Raw genomic sequence first — 19,233 nt, 5'->3', positions numbered from 1 at the left:
TTGTTTTATCCAATTGATCTTAAAAGTATTATTTAAGGTAGTAAAGTCCAGACAATTCAGCCCACCATTCCCATAAGTGTTCATTATAACAGTTTTCCTAATGTAATGGGTACGGTTTCTCCACAGAAAGTTGAAAAGCATCTGGTCTATCTCCTTGCTTATTGTACTGTCAAGATATAAAGATAGAGCGCCATATGTTAGTCTAGAGATACCTTCAGCCTTGGTTATTAGGACTCTTCCTTTTAAAGATAAGTCCCTCTGTAGCCATTGATTTAGCTTCTTCTGGGTTTTCTTAATAAGAGGGTTAAAATTTAGTAAGCCTCTAGACTTCTGATCCTTTGTAATGGTTATGCCTAAATATGTAAGTTCTTCATTTACTGGAATATCATAATATGAAGGTGTCACACAATCTTTAACATTTATTAATGTTAAGATATAGACCATACGCTTTGTAAGGATTGTCTCACATTGATTGATATGGGAATTTGGTTAGCATCTTTCAGAAAAAGTGTAGTATCGTCAGCCAGCTGGCTTATAATAATTTCTTTACCAGCTATGGAAATACCTTGTACAGGACTATTATTTAAAGAATTTCTAAGAAGTTGGGTGATTAATAAAAACAGGTACGGAGAGATAGGACAACCTTGCCTAATTCCTCTCTTTAACTTAAATCTAGGTGACGTGCCTTATTTCAATTTGATAGAGCTGTTACCATTTGTATAGAGAGTCTTAATAGCCTTACAGAAAAAATCCCCAAAGCCAAGCCTCTCAAGGGAGTGGAAGAGGAACTGATGCTCTACCGTGTCAAATGCCTTATAAAAATCTAAAAATAATATGAAGCTATCCTCGGTTATTAGGTCTGAGTAGTCACGTATGTCTAATACAAGTCTGACATTGTTAGAAATATGTCTGTTCCTCATAAAGCCTGGACGGTGTGTTACAGATACAGGTATCCTGTGTATGTATCCTGTGTGTGTATTTCTTTTCTCTCCTTCTCCCCTCACAGGTGGCAATCATCATTTCCCAATCAGTCATCAGTCAGTCGCGAATCAGAAGACACCTGCTCCTTTTCCATTACCCTATCACATCCCTTTCCCTTGGTTTAAAAAGCCAGTCAGTTGTTTTCTCTGAAACTCAATCTCTCTGAATCGCGCTCCCTCTGTAAAGCTATAGCTCTCTTTTGTTTTTGAACCTACATGTCACTTTGTCCGGTATCCTGTGAGTATTGTATTGTTGTGGTGTTTGTTTGATGGTGGGAAAAGGGGATACCAAGACAAGTTGCCCATGGGCATACACTACCCATAGGAATACTTTGTCTAAGTACCCTAGTTAGAACTGGGTGGACCACCCACTGTATTTTTGGTTGGTTAGCTGGCGGTTGTTGAAACAGGTAGACTAGCTTAAGGGTGTTTTTGGATTTGTTTCTTTCCTTGGGTCCAGCTCAGCCCCTTTTCCCACACCCCCCTTTACCGTGTGTTTAAAAATAAACCCTGATAGTTTGATGGTAGATTTTAAGTTGTCTTTTTTTTTCGTTTTTTTTTTCTCACTGTTCCTTTTCACTATTATAATATGCATGAGTTATGTTACGGGTCTCGTTTCCATCCCCCCCTAGACTGCAGGGCCAAAGGAATTCGTAACACTGTTTCATCAATGATTGCATCCAGGACCTCTTTAATTCTTTTTGCAAGTAGTAAGGCTAATATCTTAGTCATTATTATGAAGACAAATTGGATGCCAGTTATCAATGAGTAGAACTTATTTTTTAGGCTTAGATATCAGTGTTATTAACCCCTGATTCATTGTAGGAGGGAGAACATTGTTTTTAATACTGTCTAAAAATACTTGAAATAGGAAGGGAGCTACTTGTTCAGAAAATAATTTGTAAAGTTCTGATGTAATTCCAACACCTGGTGATTTATTGTTCTTTAGATGTTTGATAGACTCATCTCTTCAACTTTGATGGGTTCATCACACTGTTTAGATTCTATATCACTGATGGAGAACATTATTCAGCGAGTCATAAAAACATCTGGATTCCTGACAGTACGTAGAGCTATACAATTTTCTGTAAAAATTGCTAGAGTATTTAGCGACTAATTTTTGGTCATCTGTAATGACACCAATGTGTAACTTATGGATAGTGTTATTTTTAGAGTGAAATTTCTCAAGTCTAAAGAAATGGGATGAATTCTGTTCTCCCTCAATCCATTTTTTTCCTAGATCTAATAAAGGCTCCTTCTGCTTTTAATCTATATATTATCCAGTTTATTTTGTAACTCAATTAGTTCCGTCTTCTCCTCCCCTGAGAGGCCGTCTGGGGACCTCTGAGAAAGGGAAGCTATCTTAATGATACCTTTTCCTCCTCAGCTCTTCTGGTCTTAGCAAGATTACTACCATATGTTCTAAAGTATTTGGACACCTCAAATTTAAAGGGCTCCCAGTTCTTGCAATAAGATTTTTATTCACAAGCCCTTTCCCGAAAGTGTGAAAGCAGATCTTTAACCTCAAACTTAGCTATATCATTATTTAATAATGAGCTATTTAGCTTCCAGTAGGATGCTCTACCAAGGTTAGTATCAGGGGTAAATATTTTGATATGAATGTAAATGGCCTTATGGTCTGAGGGGTAGTACAAATATTTGTAGTAGCACACTCTATCAATACATTTGGATATCAGCCAAAAATCTATTCTAGATTGTCTGGAACCTGTTTTGTTACTCCAAGTGAACGATCTTTCGGCCGGAAACCTCTCTCCGTAAATAAGTAAAATCTAACTTTTCCATAAGTATTAAACTCAAATTCTGATTGGTTGGCCTACCTGGGGGCCATCTATCAGTTGAATTATCTATACTAATGTTAAAATCCCCTCCTAATAATGACAAATTTTGATAACCAATGAAGTTGTTTCTCTACAGATTCAAGCAACTCATCATTCTCATGTTTGGTGTTGTACCTGTAGAAGTTTACAGTAATGAGCGTAATGTCATTGGAACTGATCACGAGACAAATAGTGACCAAAGGGGTCACATTCTGAGTGTAGAACATTGCCACGAAAGGTATTTTTCATTGTAGAGACACCAGCAGAGCGTTCAGATCCATGGGAAAGCCAAATCCCATGGCTCTATCCCCTCAGTCCTCAAATTAAGTGGACAGTTCTGATGTTTCATGACGTCTGACGAGTATACACTTGCAGGGCAAGGGGCGAGGGAGCAGTGATGCCAACTTAACAATTTTGTTGCTAGATTTAGAGTACCCTGGCAACTGTTTTTTCAAACGGCACCTAGCAACAAATTTAGCTACTTAAAAATGTATTTGAACTTTTAGCAACTTTTTGAAAAGTGACTCAAATGCTAAAATGCATGCATTTTCCCTCTAAATGACTAAATTATTTTCTGTCAGTCACAACACATGTGCCTGGCTGCACAAGTGCATTGTGAGTGACGTCAGCAGCAGGCACTCAGCTCGTGCACAGGCAGCAGGCCAGCAGCAAATTGCAAATCATTGTTGTCTGACTGCAGCAGTAGTATGCGTTCGAGACAAACCCAATGAATATAGTTGGTCACAAATGTTTGGTCTTGAACAGAACTTACATCAATCATGTCTCAATCAAAATTGTACAGAAAAGAGTCTGTTCCTGATTTTAAAGGGTGGCTGAAGACAGTAATTGAGGATGATTGTCAGGCATACTGTGCGTACTGCAAATCAGACATGCAAAGCATATAAATAAAAACCTCAACGCAGTCTACATTACCACAGTTGGTAAAAAAGTGGATAACTGCAGAAGCGCAGAAGCTACTATGGCAATGGCCGCTGCAGAGCATTGTTCGCTGCAAGCATGCGACCATTTAGGTATGGCTTGCAAAGCTGCCTTTTCAGATTCTGTGGCAGCCACAAACTTCCAAATGCACCGCACAAAGTGCACAGAAATGATTAGGGGATGTCAGTGTTTTAATACCTGGGTGTGGTGATTCGGTATTTCAGTACAAAAAAAAATAACAGTTTTTGTCCACATTTTTTGGGCTGGTTGAATTGGAGGGGGGCGATGCCAGATCAATAGCAAAGGCGGTAGTTGAATGAGTTGAGTTTCTTGAAGTGTAACTTTAAAAAATAGTATCTTCAGGGTATTGGCACTGATTTAGTCATTTAGCAGACGCTCTTATCCAGAGCGACTTACAGTAGTGAATGCATACATTTCATACATTTTTTTTCTGTGCTGGCCCCCCGTGGGAATCGAACCCACAACCCTGGTGTTGCAAACACCATGCTCTACCAACTGAGCTACAGGGAAGGCTATGATAATGCGTCTGTGATGACTGGGGTGGACATGATTTTAAAGAAAGAATGTGCATTGCCCAATTTGGTACTCATCCGCTGTGTGCCATTCTTTACAATTGGCTGTCTGTGCAGCATCCAAAGAAACCATCCCTAGGAGTGTTGAGTACTTAATCAGGGAAACCTACAACTGGTTTTCAATTTCCCCAAAACGGCACAAGGTGTACAAAGCAATGTATGCCACCATTAATTGTGTCCAGAAACCCCTGCAGATCAAAGTGTGTGCCACACGTTGGCTATCGATTGAGCCTGCGGTAACTCGTATATTGAGCCAGTGGGAAGAACTGAAACTCCACTTTGAGTTGACCAAGGCCAGTGAGTGTTGCTACATGGCGGATGTGCTCCACGCCATGTACATGGACGAGACCAACTATGTCTACCTGACATTCTTGAAATCGATACTGTCCGATGTACAAGTTGCAGTGAAGTCATTTGAGGGAGAGCAAACAGTTCCTGTCAAGCTTTTGGACCATCTGGTACACCTCTTAACATCAATTTGCAGCAGAGTAGTCAACCCTATGGCAAAATTGATGTTCTGAAGGATGCCATTGATGGACATCTCAGTCCATCACCATACCTTCGGTACCTTTTCGCGAGCACGGTGTACCAACTCAGTCTTGTGCCAGAGGACAAAAAGGTAATTCGGAGACGGTGCATCAACTACATTGTTGCTTGCAGCTCCTTGCTTAAAGCAACAAAGGCTCCCAGACAACCTTGAAGCCTTGCGAAACATGGCCTTGTTCAGTGTTAAGGAAATACTAAAGCACAATAAAGGCACCACTGAAATTATTAAAGTAACTGAGCTACTGGGATACCAGCCCCAAACAATTGATAAAATTGTTTCCCAATGGAGAAACATCCATCTGTTTAGGTGGGACTCCTGAAAATACAGTCGAGTTTTGGAGTGAAGTCAATAACTACACGGACTCGTCCGGGTCAAATCCATTTGAAGAACTGTGCAAAGCTGCACTCGCTGCCCTCTCCTTGCCACACTCAAATGCGGAGGTTGAACGGCTGTTCAGTCAAATGAGTGTGGTCAAGTCAAAGTTAAGAAATAGAATGTCACTGCACACTCAACTCCAAACTCCTGGTGTGGTACGGACTGAAGCTGGCTGGTGATACCTGTTACCAGCATAAACTACCAAGTGAAGTTGTGCAGCAGTTTGGCACCACAGCAGCTGGTGGCAGTGTGTAGTGCAGTGTGCGAAAACAGTGGCAATATCTGGAGGAAACCATTGAGCAGCACAACAACCTGGGGAGAGATGCCTAGCGCATACATCATTATTTGGGTTAAGTTGCTTGTTCAATAAGATAGCATATATACCTTGTTATTAGCCAGTACCTGTAATTGTTGATCAGTTAGGTAGCATGTTAACTACCAAAACGCTGCTTAAAACTATAATTGTTCAGAATGTGTAGGTTTCCTAGTTAAAAAGAAAATAAATCAAATGTAATTGTTCAATAATTTAATGTGTTGTGTTTAAAAATGTGATCATATAAAATGTGTTGTGTTTATATTACTTTTACAAATAAAAATATGATAATATACAAACAAATCTAAACTAACAAATGTCAAATCATAGAGCTGGCCAGTCAATTTGAGAAACGTTATTGCGTGTTCTACGTAATGACACCACAACGTCATTCAGAAACTTTTAGCAACCAATCGACCTGCCTCGAGCAACTTCCCCAGAAAATTAGTTGGCAACACTGAGGGAGGAAGGAATGATTTTTAAATGGACCGCCCTTGCCCGGAAATTCGTCGTTCATCCCGAGATGATTGTGTTTTCAGCCACCGGTAGCTTGTGGGTGCTTTATATGGCCTACAGTCAATTATGATTGCATGTCTACTTATATTAACTATATAATTATTAATATACACCTACTGTATGGTAGCTAGCAATTTAATTAGCTAACTAACGTTTGCCCGTCTAGCTACTTCTGAAGAAGGAAAAAATTGTATTTCTACAATTTTCCAAAAGCTAACCAAACAAAAGCATCATTACTTTTATGAGAAGTGTTTGTGCATAAGTAGCACAATTTCTAATTTACTTACATTCGTATTTACTTACAAGTGTAAGTAAACACGAATGTATGTTGACTCCATTTTGACGTTGAGTTTTTACGTTTTGCCGGACTTTTCTTAGCGGATGAACAATCATCGCAGGCCCCGAGGTGAACATAATTGTACACTCGCTAACTCCATTAAACGGGGGCTGAAGGGTAGAGGTCGACCGATTTATGATTTTTCAACGCCAATACCGATTATTGGAGGACCAAAAAAAGCCGCTGCCGATTAATCTGACTTTAAAAAATATATATATTTTATTTGTAATAATGACAATTACAACAATTACTGAATGAACATTTATTTTAACTTAATATAATACATACATTTAGCCTCAAATAAATAATGAAACATGTTCAATTTGGTTTAAATAATGCAAAAACAAAGTGTTGGAGAAGAAAGTAAAAGTGCAATATGTGCCATGTAAGAAAGCTAACGTTTAAGTTCCTTGCTCAGAACATGAGAACATATGAAAGCTGGTGGTTCCTTTTAACATGAGTCTTCAATATTCCCAGGTAAGATGTTTTAGGTTGTAGTTATTATAGGACTATTTCTCTATACGATTTGTATTTCATATACCTTTGACTATTGGATGTTCTTATAGGCACTATAGTATTGCCAGTGTAACAGTATAGCTTCCGTCCCTCTCCTCGCTCCTACCTGGGCTCGAACCAGGAACACATCGACAACAGCCACCCTCAAAGCAGCGTTACCCATGCAGAGCAAGGGTAACAACTACTCCAAGTCTCAGAGCGAGTGACGTTTGAAACGCTATTAGCGCGCACCCGGCTAACTAGCTAGCCATTTCACATCGGTTACACCAGCCTAATCTTGGGAGTTGATAGGCTTGAAGTCATAAACAGCGCAGTGCATTGCGAAGGGCTTCTGGCAAAACGCACGAAAGTGCGTATTTTGAATGAATGCTTACGAGCTTGCTGCTGCCTACCACCGCTCAGTCAGACTGCTCTATTAAATCAGACTTAATTATAACACACAGAAACACCAGCCGTAGGTCATTAATATGGTCGAATCTGGAAACTATCATCTCGAAAACAAAACGTTATTCCTGTTACATTGCACAACCTTCAGTGTTATGTCATAACGTAAAATTCTGGCAAATTAGTTCGCAACGAGCCAGGCGGCCCAAACTGCTGCATATACCCTGACTCTGTTTGCAAGAGAAGTGACACATTTTCCCTAGTTAAAAGAAATTCATGTTAGCAGGAAATATTAACTAAATATGCAGGTTTAGAAATATATACTTGTGTATTGATTTTAAGAAAGGCATTGATGTTTATGGTTGGAGCAACGTGTACCTAAGCGATTATATGCAACGCAGGACAGGCTAGATAAACTAGTAATATCATCAACCATGTGTAGTTAACTAGTGATTATGATTGATTGTTTTTTATAAGTTTAATGCTAGCTAGCAACTTACCTTGGCTTCTATCTGCATTCGCGTAACCTCGTGGAGTGCAATGTAAAGCAGGTGGTTAGCGCGTTGGACTAGTTAACCGTAAGGTTACAAGATTGAATCCCCGAGCTGACAAGGTAAAAATCTGTCTTTCTGCCCCTTAACAAGGCAGTTAACCCACCGTTCCTAGGCCATCATTGAAAATAAGAATGTGTTCTTAACTGACTTGCCACGTTAAATTCGGTCAAATCGGCATCCAAAAATACCGATTTTCCGATTGTTATGAAAACTTGAAATCGGCCATTCCGATTAATCGGTCGACCTCTACTGAAGGGCTTACGTTGCAAACTTCCCTTGCTTGGCTAATCATTTGGACCGATGACAAATAAGGCCGCGGGGCTACCCCCAATGGCTGAGGGTTTAGGGCCGAGGGCTTTCTACTTTGAAACGCAACCCTAGCAAGAATAAGGCCGTCATCGCGGCCATTTTCTTTCAAAATAAAAGGTCCCAAATTGAAGATGCTGGAAAATAATACAAACGGTCAATTTTTATTTTGTCTAACAATATGAAGAAAGGAGTAAAGTGAATAGCATTTATAGCACAAATAATATCATAGCGTTGACATTATTGTTGACAGCATTAAAAGTAATGATTACTAGATGCAGCGGGTACGTGAATGCTCATCTTTATTTTATGACGTACACTATACAAAAAACGAACGACGGCTAAACAGTAACGCAGGCTAAACATAGCAGTGCACAAACAACCTCCCACAATTCCCATAACAAACACACCCCTATACATAGGACCTTCAATCAGAGGCAACGAGGAACAGCTGCCTCCAATTGAAGGCTCAATAAACTAAACATAGAAATAGATTAGACTGAACAAGAAATACACTAACATAAACCAAAACCCCGGAATACTCTAAACAAACACCCCTCTACATAAAACAAATACCCCCTGCCACGTCCTGACCAAACTATAATAACCAATAACCCCTTTACTGGTCAGGACGTGACAATAACAAAGTATTATTTATGATGCTACAATTAATAGTAATAACAATATTAATAATATTATAATTATAATAATCAACTTTAGAAAACACTTGAATCCCATTGTTAATTATCCCATTTCTATTGCACAATGTTCAGTACGTTTTTCATATGGACATACTGCACCATAATACACAATTTCCTGTACATTGTGTCACCGTAAAAGTGGTGTCCATTATACTCAGGAGCGCTTCTAGTTTCAAAATCTACAGAGCGGACCTTATAGTGTGGCCCATCAGAACCAATTGGATTTAATTTCATATTGGACATGCATATTGCACCGTACAAAACTCTGTACATTGTCTCACAGTTAAAGAGGAGTCCATTCTATCAGGACTCAGGAGCACTTCTTGTTTACACCCAGAGGAGCACCGCTGCTCATTTGGCGGACCTTATAGTATGGCCCATCAGATTAAATCCAATCGGTTTTCATATTGGACATGCATATTGCACAGTATATACTTTCCTGTACGTTGTGTCGCTGTAAAAAGGGGGTCCATTCTACTCAGGAGCACTTCAGCTTTCCAAATCCAGAGTTTACACACCCAGCAGTGTCGCTGCTCATTTTGCGGCCATATTTCACATCGGACATGCATATTGCACCATACACAATTTTCTGTATATTATGTTGCAGTTAAAGGGGGTCCATTCTACTCAGGAGCACCTGTAGTTTCCAAATCCACAAGAGTTTACACCCCAAAGGTTGTCATTGCTATTATTGTTGTCCTTTAAGAGTTGGAAATCAGCTTACATCCAGATATTTACATTTTAGATAGCTCAGTTTTATTTATACACATACATGTGCCACAATGTAACACTTTGGCAGTTTGCAATAAAACTGAATTGCAGTGCAGCTTACACAGTGGTGTAAAGTACTTAAATGAAAATACATTGAAGTACTACTTAAGTCATTTTTGGGGGTATCTGTACTTTACTATTTATGTTTTTGAGAACTTTTACTTCACTACCATAAAGAAAATAATAATTAATGCACGTTCAAGAGAAAATCCCTGGTTGTCCCTACTGCCTCTGATCTGGCGGACTGACTAAACACAAATGCTTCGTTTGTAAATGATGTTGGAGTGTGCCCCTGGCTATCTGTAAATAAAAAAACAAGAAAATTGTGCCATCTGTTTGCTTAATATAGGGAATTTGAAATGACTATATTTGAACATTTACTTTTGATACTTAAGTATATTTGAAACCAAATACTTTTACTCAAGTAGTATTTTACTGGGTGACTTTCACTTTACTTGAGTAATTTTCTATTAAGGTATCGTTACTTTTACTCAAGTATGACATTTGGGTACTTTTTCCACCACTGAGCTTACATAAGATAAATAAGAAAATGAACATGGTTAAAAGAGAAACGTATTCAAGAAAACGTTTCACTTTGAACAGCTACCCCATCTAGTGTCTGTTTAAAAGCCTGACTAACGATGGATATGGCCTTTTTGTAGTGTTCAGTGTTACACTGAGAATAACAAGCATTAGGACCACTTTCCTAATATTGAGTTATAACCCCCCCCCTTTTGCCCTCAGAACTGCCTCAATTCGTCGGGGCATGGACTCTACAAGGTGTCGAAAGCGTTCCTCAGGGATGCTGACCCATTTTAAATCCAATGGTTCCCACAGTTGTGTCAAGTTGGCTGGATGTCCTTTGAGGGGTGGACCATTCTTGATACACACAGGAAACTGTTGAGCGTGAAAAACCCAGCACCATTGCGGTAAAACCAGTGCGCCTGGCACTTACTACTATACCCCGTTCAAAGGCACTTGCATTTTTTGTCTTGCCCATTCATCCACTGAATAGCACACATACACACTCCATTGTCTAAAGGCTTAAACATTTTTTTTAACCTGTCTCCTCCCCTTTATCTACACTGACTGAAGTGGATTTAACAAGTGACATCAATAAAGGATCATAGATTCAGCTGGATTCACCTAGTCAGTCCATGTCAAGGAAAGAGCAGGTGTCCTTAATGCTTTGTATGCTCAGTGTACATATTGCACTGTACGCAATTCCTGCTATTATAGTGGCCCTTCATCTGTGGAAAAGTAATAAACTGGTAATCAATGCATAGAGCTTCAATGAGTTGCTGATGAAGATGAATGCAAAATGTAGGTAAGTTATAACACATGGAAACAGAAATAACATCAACGCTAGTTTTTATTAGATGCTACTTTGAAATACCTATTTTCCAGAGGGAAGTTAAAAAACAGAAACCCATTTAAGCCAAAGTTGGAGAAACTAAAATAACGTCCCAGATCGTTTTTAAGACAATCGAGCAAGTTCCTGGAAATACACGTCATTAACAATAACTTAACTCTTTACACTGAAATGTGATTTAGAATACCTATAAAAAGTGACTTGCATGTATAAAAAAAAAAAAAAACATTTAACAGCCAAACCTACAATAATAAAATGTAGGAACTAGAACTTATTAATCAGGGCCGGTCCAGCGTGCTCTTAAGGACCCACAGGGTATGTAAGCCCTGTTCTACCACATGTTTCTACTAATAAACTGATTAGTAGAATCAGGTGTGGTAGAACGGGGCTTGAACATGAAGCCATCCTGATATAATTGATAATTAATAAATCTGCATACCAACATGGTCTCTTTTTTTTGTTTTCTTGAGTAAGGCAGCTCCAAAATGCAGGTGTTTCAGCCTAGCTTAGTGCTTTCTGTGGTGATGGGGCAAGCCAGCAGGAAATATTGGCTCAGTGTTCAGTCACTCATGGGGACACTACGTCACCACCAAGTCTAAGGGTAGAGCTAGTGTAACGGTTGTCGTCGGGAATGGAGGACCAAAACGCAGCAGGAATGTGGATGGTGATCTTATTTATTTTAAAATCAAGTGAACACCAAAATAACAAAAACGAAGCACTCACGAACAACAAAACAGTCTTGTCATGCTCACACAGGCAAAACAAGAAACAATCTCCCACAAACACTTAACCAAACACATACCCATATATAGGACTCTCAATCAGAGGCAACTAGAAAACACCTGCCTCCAATTGAGTCCCCCAATAAACTAGACATAGAAATACAAAAGACTAGAGACCACATAGAAATACAAACATAGAACATTACCCAGAAATAATAAATCAAACGCCCTACTAAATAAACCACCACCCCGAACCACATAAAACAAATACCCTCTGCCACGTCCTGACCAAACTACCATAACAAATAACCCTTATACTGGTCAGGACGTGACAGCTAGACAATTCAAGCCCCTTGGATGCTGCCATAGAGTTACATTATAAGTGCCCATCCAAGAAGACTCAAGGTCATTGGCCACAGATAAAAGGACATCAAATCACATATCTACAGTAGCTTTGATTGGACTGATGTCAACATCATACTTTCAAAATCTTAGATAGCAGTCATCATCATGAAATGAGTCGACAATCTACTGTCGACAATCATATGAAGAGAAATTATAGATAAAACGTATTGGTGCTCATCGGCCATTGGACATAAACATTACACAACAAGTTGGAAATCGCAAATTCAACAATGAGTGGATTGGAAGAAATCAGTGGCTAGCAATCATTAGCCTGCTATACAGGGGAATGTCTGTGTGGTCCCAAGTCTAAGATTAAGGGTCTCTTTTCCTAGTTTAAAATTATAAACATTCAACATAGGCCATGCTGTCAATTAAGCATTATTTGTGCCGCGCTCAAAACGACTTAACTCGGAACTGCAAAATCGGACTTTGTTGAGTTCAAGACAACTGGGAACTCGGGGAAAAACGAGCTACGTCTGGGAAAATATGTTTTGAACTTTCATCCAACTCGGAATTGTAAATCCTGAACTTGGGCCTCTTTCTAGAGCTACGACATGAAGATCACTGATGTCATTATGAACAAATAGTTATATTGACTTCATCCTTCCTAGCTCGCTCATTAATGTCTTAATCAAAATGTACGGATTTCCTCTTATCTGCTTTTTGTCCCCTTATGCCATAGTTTGTACATCTCAATTGTCAGTAGAAACCACATTTGTTTAAGCTAGTCAGCCATATCAGCTATGTTTTTTAAAAGGAAGTAAATGAGGCTGAATGAACTGTTTCGCTGCCAGACAAGGCTCTGCTGATAGCCAGGTGTAGCAGTGGTAAGGTGTTGGGACTGCTGTTGGGATGCTGCTGTTGGGACAGCTTTATGTAGACCCAAACAGTTTGTGGGCACTATTTGTCACCTTTATAGTAAAATTAATGTATTGTTTAGTGTAGTGGCTTTGCAGGCGTACGTCCCACTTTTTTTTTTTTTTGCCCCATCAAGATTTACATGCTAAAATCGACACTGCATATGGCAACTCTGCAGGTGTAGCAGTTTTAAGAGGTGCATTTAAAGGGAAGGTCATCAGTAGTAAGACTCACCACTCTGGACCTTGGTTAATTTTAACAGTGAATTTGAACAGTGAAATGTTTTTATTAGGGAATATCTTTGCACCCAACAACAAACAAAACAATGTGATATTATTTCAAGAATTTGAAGAAGAGATTAATAGAGTTAAAGGTGTATTTCAGGATATCAAATTATCTTAGGTGGAGATTTTAATTCTGTATCTCAAATCAAATCAAATTGTATTTGTCACATGCACCGAATACAACAGGTGTAGACCTTACAGTGAAATGCATACTTACAAGCCCTTAACCAACAATGCAGTTTTAAGAAAAAAAAAGTGTTAAGTAAAAAATTGAAAATAAAAGTAACAAATAATTAAACAGCAGCAGTAAAATAACAATAGCGAGGCTATATACAGGGGGTACCGGTACAGAGTCAATGTGCGGGGGCAACGGTTAGTCGAGGTAATTGAGGTAATATGTACAGTAGGTAGCGTAAAAGTGACTATGCATAGATAATAAACAGAGAGTAGCAGCAGCGTAAAAAAGGGGTCGGATTCCCAAAGATTGGAAAGTTGCCGCGAGCATCCCCCTCTTCAAAGGGGGAGACACTCTAGACCCAAACTGCTACAGACCTATATCTATCCTACCCTGCCTTTCTAAGGTCTTTGAAAGCCAAGTTAACAAACAGATTACTGACCATTTTGAATCCCACCGTACCTTCTCCGCTATGCAATCTGGTTTCCGAGTTGGTCATGGGTGCACCTCAGTCACGCTCAAGGTCCTAAACGATATCATAAGCGCCATCGATAAGAGACATTACTGTGCAGCCGTATTCATCGACCTGGCCAAGGCTTTCGACTCTGTCAATCACCACATTCTTATCGGCAGACTCAACAGCCTTGGTTTCTCAAATGACTGCCTCGCCTGTTGTCCGGACCTCTGGCAGTCTCTATGGCGGTACCACAGGGTTCAATTCTCGGGCCGACTCTTCTCTGTATACATCAATGATGTAGCTCTTGCTGCTGGTGATGCTCTGATCCACCTCTACGCAGACAACACCATTCTGTATACTTCTGGCCCTTCTTTGGACACTGTGTTAACTAACCTCCAGACAAGCTTCAATGCCATACAGCTCTCCTTCCGTGGCCTCCAACTGCTTTTAAATGCAAGTAAATCTAAATGCATGCTCTTCAACCGATCGCTGCCCGCACATGCCCGCCCGTCCAGCATCACTACTCTGACTTAGAATATGTGGACAACTACAAATACCTAGGTGTCTGGTTAGACTGTAAACTCTCCTTCCAGACTCATATTAAGCTTCTCCAATCCAAAATTAAATCTAGAATCGGCTTCCTATTTCGCTCATGCCGCCAAACATACCCTTGTAAAACTGACCATTCTACCGATCCTCGACTTCGGCGATGTCATTTACAAAATAGCCTCCAACACTACTCAACAAATTGGATGCAGTCTATCACAGTGCCATCCGTTTTGTCATCAAAGCCCCATATACTACCCACCACTGCGACCTGTACGCTCTCGTTGGCTGGCCCTCGCTTCATACTCGTCGTCACACCCACTGGCTCCAGGTCAGATTTGATATTAGACGCGGGATTAAACAAAGATGTCCAATTTCCCCTTTTTATTTCTATTGGTCAGACAAATTATGGCACTTCATATCAATAAGGATAGTTATAGGGGTATTCAGGGGGTATTCAGGCGGTATTAAGGGTATTCAGATACAAGATAAAGAGATACAATTTCACAATTGGCTGACGACACCACCATTTTTTTGAAAGATCATAATGAAGTCAGGAAGGCTACTGGGTGTATTAATGCCTTCTCACATGTATCTGGTTTGTCTCGGAATATTAGGAAATGTGAATTATTTGAAAAAGATGTGACAAAAAACTCAGTATGTAATATCCCTGCAAAGAATTTGATCACATATCTTGGTATTAAAGTTAGCAAAGATCAGAAAGAAAGGGCCAACTTAAATTGTTCTCCTATTGTACAGAAAATTGGAAAGAGATTTCACTCCTGGTTATTAAGAGATCTTTCTTTATCTGGATGTTTACCTTTGTCAAAATCTGAAGGTCTGTCCAGATTAGTTTATACCTCCCTTGCCTTGGATGTTTCTCTGTCAGTAACTAAAATGGTTGATACTAAATTATTTCAATTCATATGTAGGAATAAACCTAATTATTTAAGAAAAGCGGTTTTTAAGTGATGATTTTATTTATTAAGGGAAAAAAGCTATCCGAACCTTCATGGCTGTCACGTCCTGACCATAGAAGCTTTTATTTTCTATGATAGAGTAGGTCAGGGCGTGACGGGGTTTTATGTAGTTTAAATTTTCTATGTTGTTATGATCTAGTTTCTGTCTTTCTATGTAGTTTTTTTTGGGATGATCTCCAATTAGAGGCAGCTGGTCATCGTTGTCTCTAATTGGGGATCATATTTAAGTAGATGTTTTTCCCACCTGGGTTTGTGGGAGATTATTTTGAGTTTGTGTATGTTGCACCTCTTCGTCACGATTTGTTGTTTTTGTTTATTGTATGTCTTGCATAGTTTCACAGTTAAATAAAGATGTGGAACGATACACACGCTGCGCTTTGGTCCGCTCCTTCATATGACAATCGTGACAGAATCTCCCACCACCAGAGGACCAAGCAGCGTGGTCAGCAGGAATGGACCTGGGAGGAAATATTGGATGGGAAAGGACCCTGGAGGCAGGAAGGGGAGTATTTCCGTCCGAAGGAGGAGATAGAGGCAGCGAGAGCAGAACGGCGACGATACGAGGAACTGTACCAACAACGGAAGCCCGAGAGGCACGGGGAGTTTGGTGGAGTCAGGTTTGGGACCTGAGCCAACTCCTCGTGCTTACCGTGGAGAGCCGAGGGGTGAACCAGAGCTAGTCAGGGAGACGAGTGAGGAACTCGAAACAAGATTCTGGAGAGAGGTGTTGGCATTGAGAGCGCTGCAGAGCGGGCGCGCTGAGGAGCGTGACACCAGTCCGGTGTCATATGCACCAGTTTCACGCATCTGGCCTTCAGTGCGCCTCCCCAGTCTGGTACGTCCTGTGTCTCCTCCACGCACTCGCTTTAAGGAGTGCGTGACCAGACATGCAACGTGTTATGCAGTGATGCGCACCGTATCTCCAGTGCGTCTCCACAGCCCAGTGCGTCCTGTCCCAGCGCCCCGCCATTGCCGGCCTAAAGTGAGCATTCAGCCAGGACGGGTTGTGCCAGCTCTACGCTTCAGACCTCCAGTGCGCCTCCACAGTCCAGTATATCCTGTGCTTCCTCCTTGCACTCTTCCTGAAGTGCGTGTCACCAGTCTGGGGCCACCTGTCCCGGCTCCACGCACTAGGCTTCCAGTGAGTCTCTCCAGTCCGGTGTGTCCTGTTCCTGCTCTCTGCACTCACCCTGAGGTGCGTGTTACCAGTCTGGCGCCACCTGTGCCAGCCCCACGCATCAGGCCTCCAGTGCGCCTGCCCAGTCCGGTGTGTCCTGTTCCTGCTCTCCGCACTTGCCCTGAGGAGCGTGTTACCAGTCTGGCGCCACCTGTGCCAGCCCCACGCATCAGGCCTCCAGTGTGCATTCCCAGTCCAGAGCTTCCGGCGACGGCCGACAGCCCGGAACCTCCTGAGACGGCCCACGGCCCGGAGCCTCCAGAGACGGCCCACGGCCCGGAGCCTCCAGAGACGGCCCACGGCCCGGAGCCTCCAGAGACGGCCCACGGCCCGGAGCCTCCAGAGACGGCCCACGGCCCGGAGCCTCCAGAGACGGCCCACGGCCCGGAGCCTCCAGAGACGGCCCACGTTTTTTTTGTGTTTTTTTTCTTCAGGTTTTGCGTTTGGAGTCCGCACCTTGGGGGGGGGGGGGGGTGTACTGTCACGTCCTGACCATAGAAGCTTATATTTTCTATGGTAGAGTAGGTCAGGGCGTGATGGGTTTTGTCTAGTTTAAAATTTTCTATGTTATTATGTTCCAATTTACTGTTATTCTATGTTGTTTTTTGTGGATGATCTCCAATTAGAGGCAGCTGGTTATCATTGTCTCTAATTGGGGATCATATTTAAGTAGATGTTTTTCCCACCTGGGTTTGTGGGATGTGCAATAAAATGCAAATGAATTACTTAAAAATCATACAATGTGATTTTCTGGATTTTTGTTTTAGATTTCCGTCTCTCACAGTTGAAGTGTACCCATGATAAAAATTACAGACCTCTACATGCTTTGTAAGTAGGAAACACTGCCGATTTTGCAGGTTATCAGATACTTGTTCTCCCCACGTGTGTGTGTGTGTGTGTGTGTATACACACACACACACACACACACACACACACACACATATATATACATACATACATACATACATATATACACATATATATACACACACACATATATACACATACATATATATATACACATGCATATGTATGTATGTATGTGTATATATATATATATATGTGTATGTATACGTATGTGTATATATACGTATGTGTATATATATATATACATGTATGTGTGTATATATATATGTATGTGTATATATATATACATATACACATACGTATACATATACATATATATATATATATATATATATATATATATATATATATATATATATATATATATATACATATATATATACACATGTGTGTATATATATGTGTGTATGTATATATATGTATGTGTATATATATGTATATATATATGTATATATAAGTGAAACAGTTCTCTAAAGACACAGGAGACAATAATACAAGAAACAACACTTCTGTAGCTTGTCAACTATGTGTCTGTCTATCCCTGTTCTCTCCTCTCTGCACAGGCCATACAAACGCTTCACACCGCGTGGCCGCTGCCACTCTAACCTGGTGGTCCCAGCGCGCACGACCCACGTGGAGTTCCAGGTCTCCGGCAGCCTCTGGAACTGCCGGTCTGCAGCCAACAAGGCTGAGTTCATCTCAGCCTATGCTACCCTCCAGTCCCTAGACTTCCTGGCGCTGACGGAAACATGGATTACCACAGATAACACTGCTACTCCTACTGCTCTCTCTTCGTCTGCCCACGTGTTCTCGCATACCCCTAGAGCATCGAGCCAGCGGGGTGGTGGCACTGGAATCCTCATCTCTCCCAAGTGGACATTCTCTCTTTCTCCCCTGACCCATCTGTCTATCTCCTCATTTGAATTCCATGCTGTCACAGTTACCAGCCCTTTCAAGCTTAACATCCTTATCATTTATCGCCCTCCAGGTTCCCTTGGAGAGTTCATCAATGAGCTTGACGCCTTGATAAGTTCCTTTCCTGAGGATGGCTCACCTCTCACAGTTCTGGGTGACTTTAACCTCCCCACGTCTACCTTTGACTCATTCCTCTCTGCCTCCTTCTTTCCACTCCTCTCCTCTTTTGACCTCACCCTCTCACCTTCCCCCCCTACTCACAAGGCAGGCAATACGCTTGACCTCATCTTTACTAGATGCTGTTCTTCCACTAATCTCATTGCAACTCCCCTCCAAATCTCCGACCACTACCTTGTATCCTTTTCCCTCTTGCTCTCATCCAACACTTCTCACTCTGCCCCTACTCGGATGGTATTGCGCCGTCCCAACCTTCGCTCTCTCTCTCCCGCTACTCTCTCCTCTTCCATCCTATCATCTCTTCCCTCTGCTCAAACCTTCTCCAACCTATCTCCTGATTCTGCCTCCTCAACCCTCCTCTCCTCCCTTTCTGCATCCTTTGATTTTCTCTGTCCCCTATCCTCCAGGCCGGCTCGGTCCTCCCCTCCTGCTCCGTGGCTCGACGACTCACTACGAGCTCACAGAACAAGGCTCCGGGCAGCCGAGCGGAAATGGAGGAAAACTCGCCTCCCTGCGGACCTGGCATCCTTTCACTCACTCCTCTCTACATTCTCCTCTTCTGTCTCTGCTGCTAAAGCCACTTTCTACCACTCTAAATTCCAAGCATCTGCCTCTAACCCTAGGAAGC

The sequence above is a fragment of the Salmo salar genome, chromosome ssa13 (genome assembly GCF_905237065.1).
Source record: "Salmo salar chromosome ssa13, Ssal_v3.1, whole genome shotgun sequence".
Classification (NCBI taxonomy): Eukaryota; Metazoa; Chordata; class Actinopteri; order Salmoniformes; family Salmonidae; genus Salmo; species Salmo salar.
This window is presented reverse-complemented; position numbering follows the sequence as displayed.